The following is a 12,451-nucleotide window of genomic DNA, read 5'->3' as shown; positions in this document are numbered from 1 at the left end:
TCACCACTGTGACCAAGTATCCCCTTCCCTCTGAAAGACAACTTGGACGAAAAAGTTAATTTTCACTTAGGGTTTCAATCCATACTCACCTGGCTCCAAGGCAGAAACATGGTAATAGGTCATAGTAGATGAAATCCTCTCACCTCATAGTATCTAGTTAAAGAGAAAGGGTCAGGAACTAGGTTCCCAAGGTAATGCCCCAATGACCCACCCAGATACACTCAGAAATGTATTTTACTAATCATCTATCTCTATCTATTTCTTGGGGGTTTTTTGGGGTTTTTTTGGTTTTTTTGCTACTGGGGATTGAACTCGGGACCTTGCACTTGCTAGGCAGGCACTGGAAACACTGAGCTAAATCCCCGGCCCAATCTCTACCTATTTCTTATGTTAAACAAGTTGCCAATCAATATTAACCATCAAACTGGCTTTAGAATGACTCCTAATATCTCAGACAGCAGAGCTTCTTAAATTTGGTGTATGCATAATTCAGAAGGAGTCCTTGGTAAATAAAGATTCTGAATAAATGTCTCTAGGGTGAAATTTGAAGTTCTGTATTTCTAAAAACTTAGATATGATTCCTATTTAAGGCCTTATTTTATAATTATTCATAGATCAGAAAAATATTTTCTCAATACTGATGTATAGGTAAAAACACCTTGTCATTAAATAATGGACTATTTAAACTTTAACAGTGGAGATTATTTTATTGTCACTCCTATTAAGTACTACCTATATAAATGTGAGTTGCACCAGTATTCTAAAAGATAAACCTCTGATTTTGTTAAATATACACTTTGTTCTAGAATAAATTTATAGAATAATGTACTTTTTAATAACAATTGAATATTAGATGAATATAATCATTAAATCATTTTATGTTGATTAATATAGATATCAATTTACAAATGATAATAGTAGTGATGCTTAACATAATGATCTTCAACATCTCATTTATTTTTGTTCCATTTTGTGGTATGAGTTGAAAATTGTCATAAGAGCAAAAATTGCCCCTGGAAACAAGATTTCATCAAATTTTATTAGAAATCCTTAACTAATAAATAACTTTTGAGATAGTCTGCCTTTTTTTTATTTTAGAGATTAAGGCAATTGATTAAGGCAATGGTACTAAAATATTTTTTAAAATAATGTGAAGCTAGTGGAAATACATGTAATAGTTTTAATGTAACCTCAAGCTATTCACTAAATATATAAATTGCTATATTCAGTGTCTGGTGAATAAAGAATAAAATCAATTATAAAATTAAGGTTGCATATTGCTTAATAATATATTGTTACCAATGTCATATATTGAAAAAAGAAAAAGGATCTGGCTAACCTGAAAAGATTTGAATACTATTAGTATAAGAAATTGTATTCTATTTATTCCTCATGGTTTATTGTAAAAAAAAAATATATATATATATATCATTCCCCAAAATTCTGAATTCTCAAATTTACTCAAAAGGAACTAAATATACAATAATCTTAAAGTTGTACTTTTAGTATTTGTGGAGACCGCAATATTGATTATGTCCAAAGCAGGCTGTAGGCAGTGCAGGTTGTGAAGAGTAACCCCTCAGTTGGCTTGTTTATAGAAGTGAGTCTGGCCAAGCCCTACATGCTGAGGTCAGAGCAACTCACACTCAAATTCCATTCCCACAACTAAAACCTTCTTAACTACAAGGACAATGCTTTAATTACAAAAGTATATTTTGTCTATTCTGTTCCTAAGTTGAGAATGCTTTGCCTTGTCCTTACAATGCTTGCTTAATTTCCATAGAAACCATATGACTGTGCATCCTTGCATGTAGTTCTACCCTTGCATGTAGCTCGCCTTTACCCCAATTGATCACCAATAAAAATCAGTGACTTGGACTGGCCAGTGCCTTTGTCAGTCGTACTGGCATTGGTCATACTGGCACCCAGCTTTCTATTTCTCTTCATTCTGTCTTTTTATTTTTTTACCCCTCAGGCCTGCATTTTACACTGGGCAGGAGACTGAACCCTACAGCAGAGGTCTGTGGTAATGTTTCAGGGGTCCCCAGTAAGTATTAAGTATTACAAATTTTCTTAAACTTGAGGCTGATTTTATTTTTATAGCTAAATATATAAATTAAAATCTACTACTTGTCCTCTTTCTTTAAATCTTCAAATATCATGTCTACTTCTATTTGTACTTGCTTCTTAATTTTTAATAGCATTTTTATTGGCTAGAAGTTTCACATTTTGAGAAACTGAAAACTTTTTCTCTTTCTTTATGGTTTCTCTTAGGAACTAACTAAAAATACTTTCTATCAAAATATGAAAAGATCATTCTCTAAATATTTTAAGACTCTTTAGTTTTAATGTTTAAATATACTCCAAATTATTCTTTTCAACCTGATTTGACTATTTTGTGTCCTTGTACTTGTGCATGACAGTTATAATAACTTTGTTAATTTCTACAAGCCAGCTAGGATTTTGACCAGGATAAAGTTCCAACAAATCATTACATGCAGAATTTAACAGATATGAGTAATCCATGGCTGTGACAGGTATCAACATTTTTAAGCACCCCTCCCCACCAAGACTCCATGGTTTTCAGTGTAATGGTGAGGTGGATTAACTAATGATCAATTTAAAATGCCCAGCTGAACTGAGTTAGCACAGTTCTGGGCATGGAAGACCCACCTGAGTATTGTTGCCAGAATGGCATAAAATGAGAATAGGAGGGGAAAATTGTGTACTGCTGATTTTCCTGAAAAAGCTTTGTTGCAGCTGTTTCCCCTGCTATGAACTCTGCCTTTCTCTTCAGAGGATCTCAGGTCTTCTTTATCCCAAGGATGGCTACTGTTCTCTTTGGGGAAGCTCTGGTCTTCACCTTGAGCGTTGCATCCTGACTCCAGTGCAGATTCCTCAGCCCGGTGGCACAGATCTTCACCCTGCTGAGGAAGACTTTCTATCTTCTACCACTAGCCTTAGGGCCTTCCCGGTGCAGATCCTTGATTCTTACTCATGGAGGACATTGCCACGGGCTCTAGGCATTCGGCTGGACTCATGTGGGACACTGCTATGAGATCCAAGCCCTTCACTGGATTCTTCAGGTCTCTAGCATGCAGAGAGATCTCTTGTACTCTTCTGCATTTGACTTTTGGGGTGAATATTATAAAATAATACTATAAATTATGTATCCTGTATTCATTCTATTCCCTTGTAAACCCTGACTACAAGTGGTATAAGTTATTATGAAACATATGTTTTCTTTATCCAATTGTAAGTAAATTTTTTTTCTAAAATATGTTTAAGTTTTGTGACAGTTACAGAAAGGAAATTGTTTTTATTCTTAGTTTAGTAAATTTACTTATCAAATAGTTTATGATTTTCCAAACATATGAATATTATCCTTAAGTAGACAGGTTTTTCTTCTTGCTCATCTTTATTTATTTCATTTTCTTACTATTACCTAATGCAATGGTGAATAAAAATTTAAGATAATACACTCTTGTTTTAGTACATAAATTAAAATAAACCATTTTATATTTCAACAAGAATGATATGAGTTGCAGATTATGTGTAGTGTCTGCTAACCTGATAAAGTTAAATGCTATTTCTGTCCAATGAGAAAAAGAATGTATATTATAAAGTTGTTTTGGATTTTGTCAGTATTTTTTCCTGCATATTTTGAAATGATTAAAATATTTTGTGTTTATAATGTGAAATATTGCTTTACTTATTTGGTATATTGAAATAACCTTTCATAATTGGGATAAAACTATATCTAAGTGTATTGATATTTTTATGTTTCACAATTTGATTTGTTAATATTTTCTTAAGAAAATGTATTTTTATGTTCATAAGTTATTTAAACCGAAAAATAAAATGTTTTGTCAAGAATTCAATTACTATTTTCTGACAGTTTCGCATAAGATTTCCATGATCTAATAATTAAATATTTGATAAAATTTTCCAAAATAACCAACTGGGCCTTAATATTTTTTTTCCGAAAAATTTTAAATTACAATTTGTTTTGGGCCTTTCAGAGTTTCTAATTCTTCATAATTTCTCACTCTTCTTTTTAATCATATTTACTAAATTCTGTTTTCAAGGACTTGGTTAATATTATTCAGTTTATTAAAATTTCTAACATAAAGATATTTCTTCATATTTAATTATTATGCATTTAAGTGTGTATGATGTGTAAGGTATCTCCTTCACTTATATTGTTAATTTTTTATCTTTTTTATTTGTTATCTTAATCAATCTTGTTAGGAGTTTATCAGTGTAACTAATTTTCTATTTCTAGGATTATTGCATTTTTTCAGTTGATGTATACTCTTAATTTTGGTGTGTACATCCTTCTACTTTCTATTTGTATACAATTTTTGGTAAATTTCTAGTGTTTTAAATGGTTTATAACATAACTAAAATATAACTGTTAGCTTATGTATTATAATTTTTAGTTATTGTATTTTCATTTTAAATATCTATTTCAACAGAGTTTTGTTATATAGCCAATAAGATTATTGAATTGTCACTTTTCCATTATTGGAACAAAATAACTAATACCTATAACTTCAAGGAGAAGAGCTTCAGTTTGGCTTACGTTTTCCAAGGGTTTAGTCCATGCATGGTGACCTGACACCAAGGCAGAAATGGCCTGGAAAAAGGCCATGAAAGAGGAAAGCTGTTCAATTTATGCCAACCAAGAATTAGTTAGAGAAGGGAGGAGCCAGGGACAAGACATCCTAAATGCCTTTCAACAAGGCCCCACCAGTAAACACATGCAAATTTGAGGAGATGTTTTAGATCTAAACTATCACAAAGTTATTGTTCTTTATGTTGTTTTTCATGTTTGTAGTAATAGGACCAAAGTCTGTTTGTGTAAACTAGTTCCAACATTTTGGTGTGTTCCTACTTTTCTAGGTTTTGTGACCAAGTTATAAAAGAAAATTATTTTTACTCTTAGAGTTTAGTGATACTAATCAGGTTGCTTATGATATTTTAAACATATGAATATTATCCTCCTAGAGACAAATTTTATTTCTTCATTGTTTTGCATTTTATTTCATTTTCTTAGATTATTTTATTTATTACATAGTGTAATAATGAGCAGAAGTTTAAGATAATACTTATTACATTTTTTCTCTAGATTTTTATAACTTCATGACTGATTCAAAAGTATCCATCACCAGAAGGCAATTAAATTACTAGTGTGTACACATGAATCTAGGAGGAAACTACTAAGGTTTCTTAACTAGTAATCTTTTCTGTAATTCTAGTTCACACAATTTAATAGAGAATTGTCTTTATTCCCAAATGTGACCTGTGCACAGCTGAACTGAATCATCCAAGGGCTGAATGAAAACTCTACACTAGCTGAGGTTTAGCGTCAACATCTTCCAGAAATTCTCAAACTATGCATCAGCAACCACTTACTGCTACATATCACAGAGGCATCCATGAATGTGCCCGTCCTTGGCCCTGGACTTACCTTTTCTCAGATTTCTCTGACAGGACTCTCCTCTTTGTTACACGATCTTTTCCAATCACCTGGTGCACAAATTCCATTCACCTAAGAAACACTCAGTTTCCATTTCCGCATGTTAGGGCAGCTTCAGGCTTGATTTCTTGGTTAGGAATATGCTCAAGGATGAATTTAGAGCTCACATCACAGATCCAGACTCTCTTATTCTGCTACTTATTGTCCAGTATGAGGAAAGAATTCCTTTATCTGTGTGTCCACTGTTGCAGTTGTTTATGGTGACAGTTTAAAGCCAACCTCAGTTCTTTCACCTTAGACAGAAGTAGAATAGCAGTATTACTAACGTTACAGGAATACAATAGAAAAAGATATTTAATCCAGAAAAGGAATTGAAATAGGTCATTGTCTAAAAATTACAGAAACTAATACACACACAGAGTGTAATTCTAATCCTACTTAAAAGTATCTTAAGAAATATGAGAGCTAGAAACACTACTAAAACAGTATGATTTACTATCAAAATATCCTAGAAAAACCAAAGCTTAAATGTACTATTTTTAAATGACCATGAAATTAAGATATTCATAAAAAATAAGAAAATATTATACTGAACAAGTTTCTTTTATCTGAAAATCTTTGACTAGGAATGTTTTGACTTTCACATTTTGGAATATTTGCATATACAGTATATGATACATTGAAGATTGCATCCAAGTCTAATCACAGAATCTTGGTGTTATATACACCTCAGACTCAAACTCACAACCTGAAGGAAATTTTGTACAATATTTTTATTCCATCCGTGTTTTAACTGCAAGTCATGATATCAGGTATGGAATTTTGACCTTATGGTATTACATCATTGCTCAAAATATTTGTATTTTGGATTTCAAATTTTCAGATTAAAGATCCCCAACTTGGGTGTAAAAAAAGAAATGACTGGAAAAGTGTACAGAGCCAAATACATTAATTAACACAAAATTTAGAATTTAAAATTAAATAAATAATAATGCAAAAGGGAGTTAAGACAATTATAATCTTTTAAGAAATACAAGTTAAAAGGAATAAAATGTTAAAGTCAAACATGAAAGTATGATATAAATTTTTGAAGAGCAAGTAAGTCAATGACATTCTCTAGGTTAGTATACATTCATACAAAAATAAATCAAGCAAGGGACCAGAATACATACTAAAATTTATTATTCAGAAAAAAATTATTCAATTAAAATGAAAATTACATAATTTCCAAGTATGATCAATAAATATTCCAATAAAACTACCAGACAATACAAAGTAATATCTTTTGGGTACCTAGATAAAAGGAACAAAAAATCTTAAGGAAAAAGTGTAATATATTTTTGATAGCACCGATTTCTGCCAGAATAATATATCAAGAATAACATAATTGAACTTTTAAAGGAAACAAAGCATGACTTTGTATTTCAACCACTGCTGCCTGCAAATATTTGGATTTGGAGAGCTCATAACTCTTCCTTCAAAAATGCAGCAAACAGCTTAATAAAATATTGCCTTTCACTTTTACTAAATATTCTTTAGAGACAAATACTAATGTGAAGAATTGGCTGCTTCTGCCTCAAAAGACAGATGACAGAAAGGAGCACAATGCACTTACAAATGAAGGCTTGATCAGAGGAGGAAAATATTGGAATATTAAATCTTTAACTTTAAATTATATTTTTAATGGAATGAATGTATCAGCATTTTACAAATGAGGAAGCGGTTGTGAGAAACATGGAGAACATCTGAGCCATGACCCATGACAATCACTGAGCAACAACGTCTTCAGGAAGGTCAACACCCAGCCACAAAGATAGGGCTACTTGGGGACAAAAGGTGGAAGCCCAGAGTGTATGGAGTTGCTTTCTCTCCTTTTTCCTGGTTCACTGTTGATCATCATGACAAGAAGAGATTAGAGAATCATAAGCCAAAAAAAAATTCTAGAAATCAATTAGTTAATGTTTATGCTTGCCACAAAGTTACTTTGACTTGAATTTACTTCCAATTGAAATGAAAGAAATGAAATGAAAGAATGAAATGAAAGAGTTGATTAAATACTTGCTAAGTTTCATGACAGCCATATAATTAAATATTCTTATTTTCATTATTCAAAGTAAAAAGACACTTGTTAAGGTCACTCAGAGACTGAGTGGTAGAAAAAGAATTTTCCTCAAGCAATCAGATCCAAGAGCTCATAAACTAAACCAAGGTACCATATACTTCTCTTTGCAATCCAAAAATTGCATCATTGAATACATCTTGTTATATTTATAGACATTATCCTACTTTTATGCAGCACAATCACAGTTTCTCACTGGAGCATTCTGTCGGAAGTCCTTACATTATACACGTTTCCAAATATAGCGCCACATCTGCTTGTCCTGACACAACTATCCTATTTTTAAGCCTAGGAAACAGCTACAAGAACATCTCAGATAATTCAACTTTGAACTCAGTGTTGAGTGGGAGATCAACATATCGTAGCTACTCTGATTACATCAATTCATTGGCAGTTCACTGGAAAGTTTTCCGTAAAATTCAACATGAAGGAACCAATCAGTTCGTATGCTAATATGGCTTAATATATGCTTCCAGAAAGATCCACTGAAGGAAATGAATAACAAGCTCATGGTTACTTATTTAGAAAATACACATGTGCTATCTTGACAATACCCAAGTGACTGCGCATTTGTAACAATGATAATTCAAAAGAGGGTCACAATCAGCTGCAGAAAATGTGACTCTGAGTGTTATAATTGGCAGCAAAAGAATTTTCTGCCATTTCTGTGTGTCAATCCTGAATTAACCAGCTTAGGCAGAATAATTTATACACAGCTTTATTGTGTAATATTACATACTACACTTGAAATGTAGGCACAAGTTGTGTGTGTGTGTGTGTGCATGTGTGTGTGTGTGCAAACTAAAGTGGTGTTGATAACCTCTATAAACTAAAATTACAAGAAAAAACTAAAACCATAACAGGTAAAATAAAATATCAAGAACAAGCATACTTAAGAAGAATTATTACTTTCAGATTTTAAATATTGAATGGTTTTTCTTGGCCACACATATACTAAGTAATGGAATGAACCCAGCTTATTTATAAATCCCATATGATTAATCCTCTGTATTTATTATTGTTTTAGAAACAACTACAGAAAATACATCAGCTCAATGTATGCAAGAGTTAAAGCCAGCATTCCATATATTATTTTCCTAGGGCCACTATGAGAATGGATTGGTGGGCTTAAAAGTATAAATTTATTCTCTTGCAGTTATGGAGGATGGAAATCTGACCTCAAGGCTTTGGTGACAGCTGAAAATCTTTGGTATTTCTTGCCTTACAAGATACCTTATCCAATTACTCCTTTGGCCTTCACATAGTATTCTCTTTGTTATTCTTGATAAGGACATAATTTACACTGAAAGGAAGTCTTTCTTGATTGGAGGTCTTTTCGTCTTGTAGTGTCTTTGGTGTGTTGTAACTTTATTGTAGAGGTTCTTCTTGGTTAGATTGATTGCACAATATTTTTTAAACGGTTGTGTGTAGAATTGTTTTGTGATTTCTTTCTCAGATAGTTTACTATTATTATATAGACTAACTATTGATTTTAATGTCAATTTTGTAGCCTGTTTAATCTCAACTTAAAGGTCTCATTTCTCACTGTCATTGGTTTGAAGAGATTAAGTAACCTTCACATGAATTTTGCCAGATATCCAAATCCTATTTAAGGATACCATAACATAATCTAGCTTGTGAAAATTGTCCTCCCTATATCTTTGATAGAAAAGTCATAGCTAAAGAATTTTGTCCAAATAGACATTGTCAAAATAATGTTTGTCTCCCTTTTACCTCCCTACATAATTTGGTACATTTGGTTTATAATTGTCTCTTTTTTCAATCTAATGTAAAAGCATTTAAGTTTTACTATTTCTTTGGGTCAGTTTCCTTACATGAACTTCTATGCTAGGTAAAACTTCTACATTTTTCTCTTTGTAATTTTTTATCAATTTAATTTTCAAATCTAGCTGAGACTCTAGTGGGGTAAAGTTTTGCTTCCCTTATGTCTAGCCATAAAGTAAAAATTATCTAAATATTAATTTGATGGCCACATGCAAAAGCTGAAAACATACTATCATGCACCAGAAAAATATCTGAAGTGTGGAAAACAGAGTACAAGTAATAATTTAACGATTTTCCATCTTGTAAAATACCAAAAATGTGAACATTTTTTCAGATATTTTCAGAGAAAAATATCCATGGATTAGAAATGGGGAATGAAAAAGGATATTTCAGCAAGAATTCAGACAGCATCTGAATCCATAAGCAAAAGTAGATATATAGAAATTAGTTGTTAAGGTAACAAATTAAAATACAGTGATAATGCAGGTTTACATGCAATATTTATCACTAACCATTATTTTATTCATAATAATTAATGTGGAAAATTAAGATTAGTTTGCCAAAGAATAGCTTATTGTAATTATATGTCAGTGCACATTGTAGCAGAGTAAGCTCCTTTGTATATTAGGGAAAATGCTTAAAAACATTCAATTAATCAAAATATTATTTTTGTTTTTCTTATAAAAGAAATCCAAAGGTAAGCATTCCAGAGAAAGGTGTGTGGAGTTCTCTTTACAATACTGCCCTATCCTTGTATGCGGTTTCTATCTTTAAGCCAACTGTTTCACTTTGATTTTTGGAATGCCAATCGTGAAAATGTAGGCCAATATAAAATGGAAGTGAAAGGCCTTCTCTTATGAATCATGAATGCTAAAGTAGCCCTGGCAATCTTATCCAGCATTTGCATTTATAATTTATTAGTCAGAAAATGCAATGATGTGTAAACAGTGGGTTACAATTAAATTTTGCAAACACATCCCATCTCCCAAGCATCTAATAGGGAATACCATACACAGATAATAAAAGTGGTTTGTGTATTTAAGGATTAACAGTAGCATGGGTGTTCTGGTCTATATTACAGGGCCCCAATATGAAATAGCCCACTTGTAAGCCAAATGATTTCAGAGGTATTAAATTCTATTCTTCAGATTTTTATTCTTTACACAGCATGACTAAAGGACTAAAGCCCAAAAAGGTTAAATTGCCTTTTTAAAGTCATACTGGTATTTACTGTTTAGTCAGTTCTCTACTGCAGAGCCGCATATACATATAAGTGCCTCAATCATATCCACCAACTAGTTTTAGAAAATGCTGATAACTTAGATGCCCTTGTACCACAATTTACAAATAAATAGATCTTCCTTCTGCTTGAAGAATCAAGCTGATTTTAAAACCATACATTAATTTTCTGGCTTTATATTTTATATTTATGGAACCATACATTTATATGTACTGTGTTTGTGAAGTTTATTCTTGTGCAAACTAACTGAAGTAACTTGTCATGTTTATTTTTATATTGTACTGTTTTGTAGAGATTATTTAATATTCTATTGATGATAGTCATTTGAGTGATTTAAGTATTCTGAATACTGCTTCTATGAATACTTTTATTCATGGGCTTGAGAGTGTGTCCACATGCTTTTTTGTTTGCTATATAGTCTAAGGGAAGAATTGCTGGATTATATTGTATGTGTGTCTATTTTTATTAAATTATCCACAGTGTGCCAATTTCATTTCTAATACTAGCTAAACAGAGTCCTACTTGTCAAGCATTTTTTTATGAAGACATGGTATTTTTTTAAGAGGGAGAGACAAAGACAGAGAAAGAGAGAGAGAGAGAGAGAGAAAGAGAGAAAGAGAGAGAGACTGACTTACTCTTCATAGACATGCTGCGTTTCAGAGAAGTGACCAGATCTTCATATTCTTACAGTGACCACTCCTTGGTTGATGCCATTCTTTCTATTTGAGGACAATTTCTGAAAAAGTTTGGGACCAGAATATCCACACAGCCCCAAGCACCTGGGGGAATATGTCACTTAGTAATGAAAGAGCTTATGGCTTGTATATGCCATCATCGCACTGGTCCAGCTCAATGTATGTTTTTTGTTTGTTTGTTTGTTTTTTGGTACCAGGGATCAAACTTGGGACCTTCCACTTGTGAGGCAAGTGGCAGAACCACTGAGCTAAATCTGCAGCCCCTCACAGTGTATGTTTTAAGACTACAATAACTAACTGTTTAAAATACTGTGAGCTGTTGAGAAGTCAATGCCTGCCAGCCTGCCTGCCTTCCTTCCTTCCTTCCTTCCTTCCTTCCTTCCTTCCTTCCTTCCTTCCTTCCCTTCCAACAATATTGACTTCATAAAGCATATAATATTTTAATCAAAAGGATTATGAACATTTTCACTGTAGTTCCTTCAGATTGTTGGAAAAATGTATGTTACTTTTAATGTATCTTGAATTGGTCTTTTAAATTTTAATTCAAAATAAAGTGACCATTTCAATAATTAGGAAAGCTTTATGTTAAAAAGTGATTCAGGTCATTGCTAATGTAAAACCAATTAGGCATAACACTCCTTAAATACTGGAAAAGGAGCTAGTTAAAACTCTTAGTGCCCAGAGCACTAGAAAGCATTAGAAACAAGCTTTTTATGTGATTCTATTTGATTAAGAATTGTTTTTCAATGGTTACACACAGAATACAATTCAATTCCTTTAAGGAAAAGCTATGTAATGGTAGAAAAGGTATCATTTATCACAGCATATTTTGTTTGACTATTGCAGTTCTTAATACATCTTTTTAATCTATATCAATATCTATATTTATATCTACATCTATATCCACATAAATATCTACATCTATCTTTGCATTACTGGAGAATGCATGCAGGGCCTTTGCATTGAGCTACACTTACGTCCATGTATGTGTGTATGTGTGCATGCATATACTTTCATTTTTATTATTTTCATGTTAAGGTAGTGTCTTTCTAAGTTGTTAAGTAGGCCAAGCTGAGCCCAATCTTACAATCCTCCTGTGTCAGCCTTCCAGATTTGTAGGATTATAGATC

At 32.3% G+C, this 12,451-nt stretch overlaps 1 pseudogene; it reads right to left on the bottom strand.

The window, feature by feature from the left end:
* The window catches only part of LOC101716963 (sperm flagella and cilia-associated protein 1-like), a 32,140-nt pseudogene extending 26,590 nt beyond the window's left edge, over positions 1 to 5,550 (bottom strand).
* Between the last annotated feature and the right edge of the window lie 6,901 nt (positions 5,551 to 12,451).

Source organism: Heterocephalus glaber, unplaced genomic scaffold (assembly GCF_053883595.1).
Source record: "Heterocephalus glaber isolate CG9 unplaced genomic scaffold, H.glaber_assembly_v1.0 deba00001555, whole genome shotgun sequence".
NCBI lineage: Eukaryota > Metazoa > Chordata > Mammalia > Rodentia > Bathyergidae > Heterocephalus > Heterocephalus glaber.
This window is presented reverse-complemented; position numbering and strand designations above follow the sequence as displayed.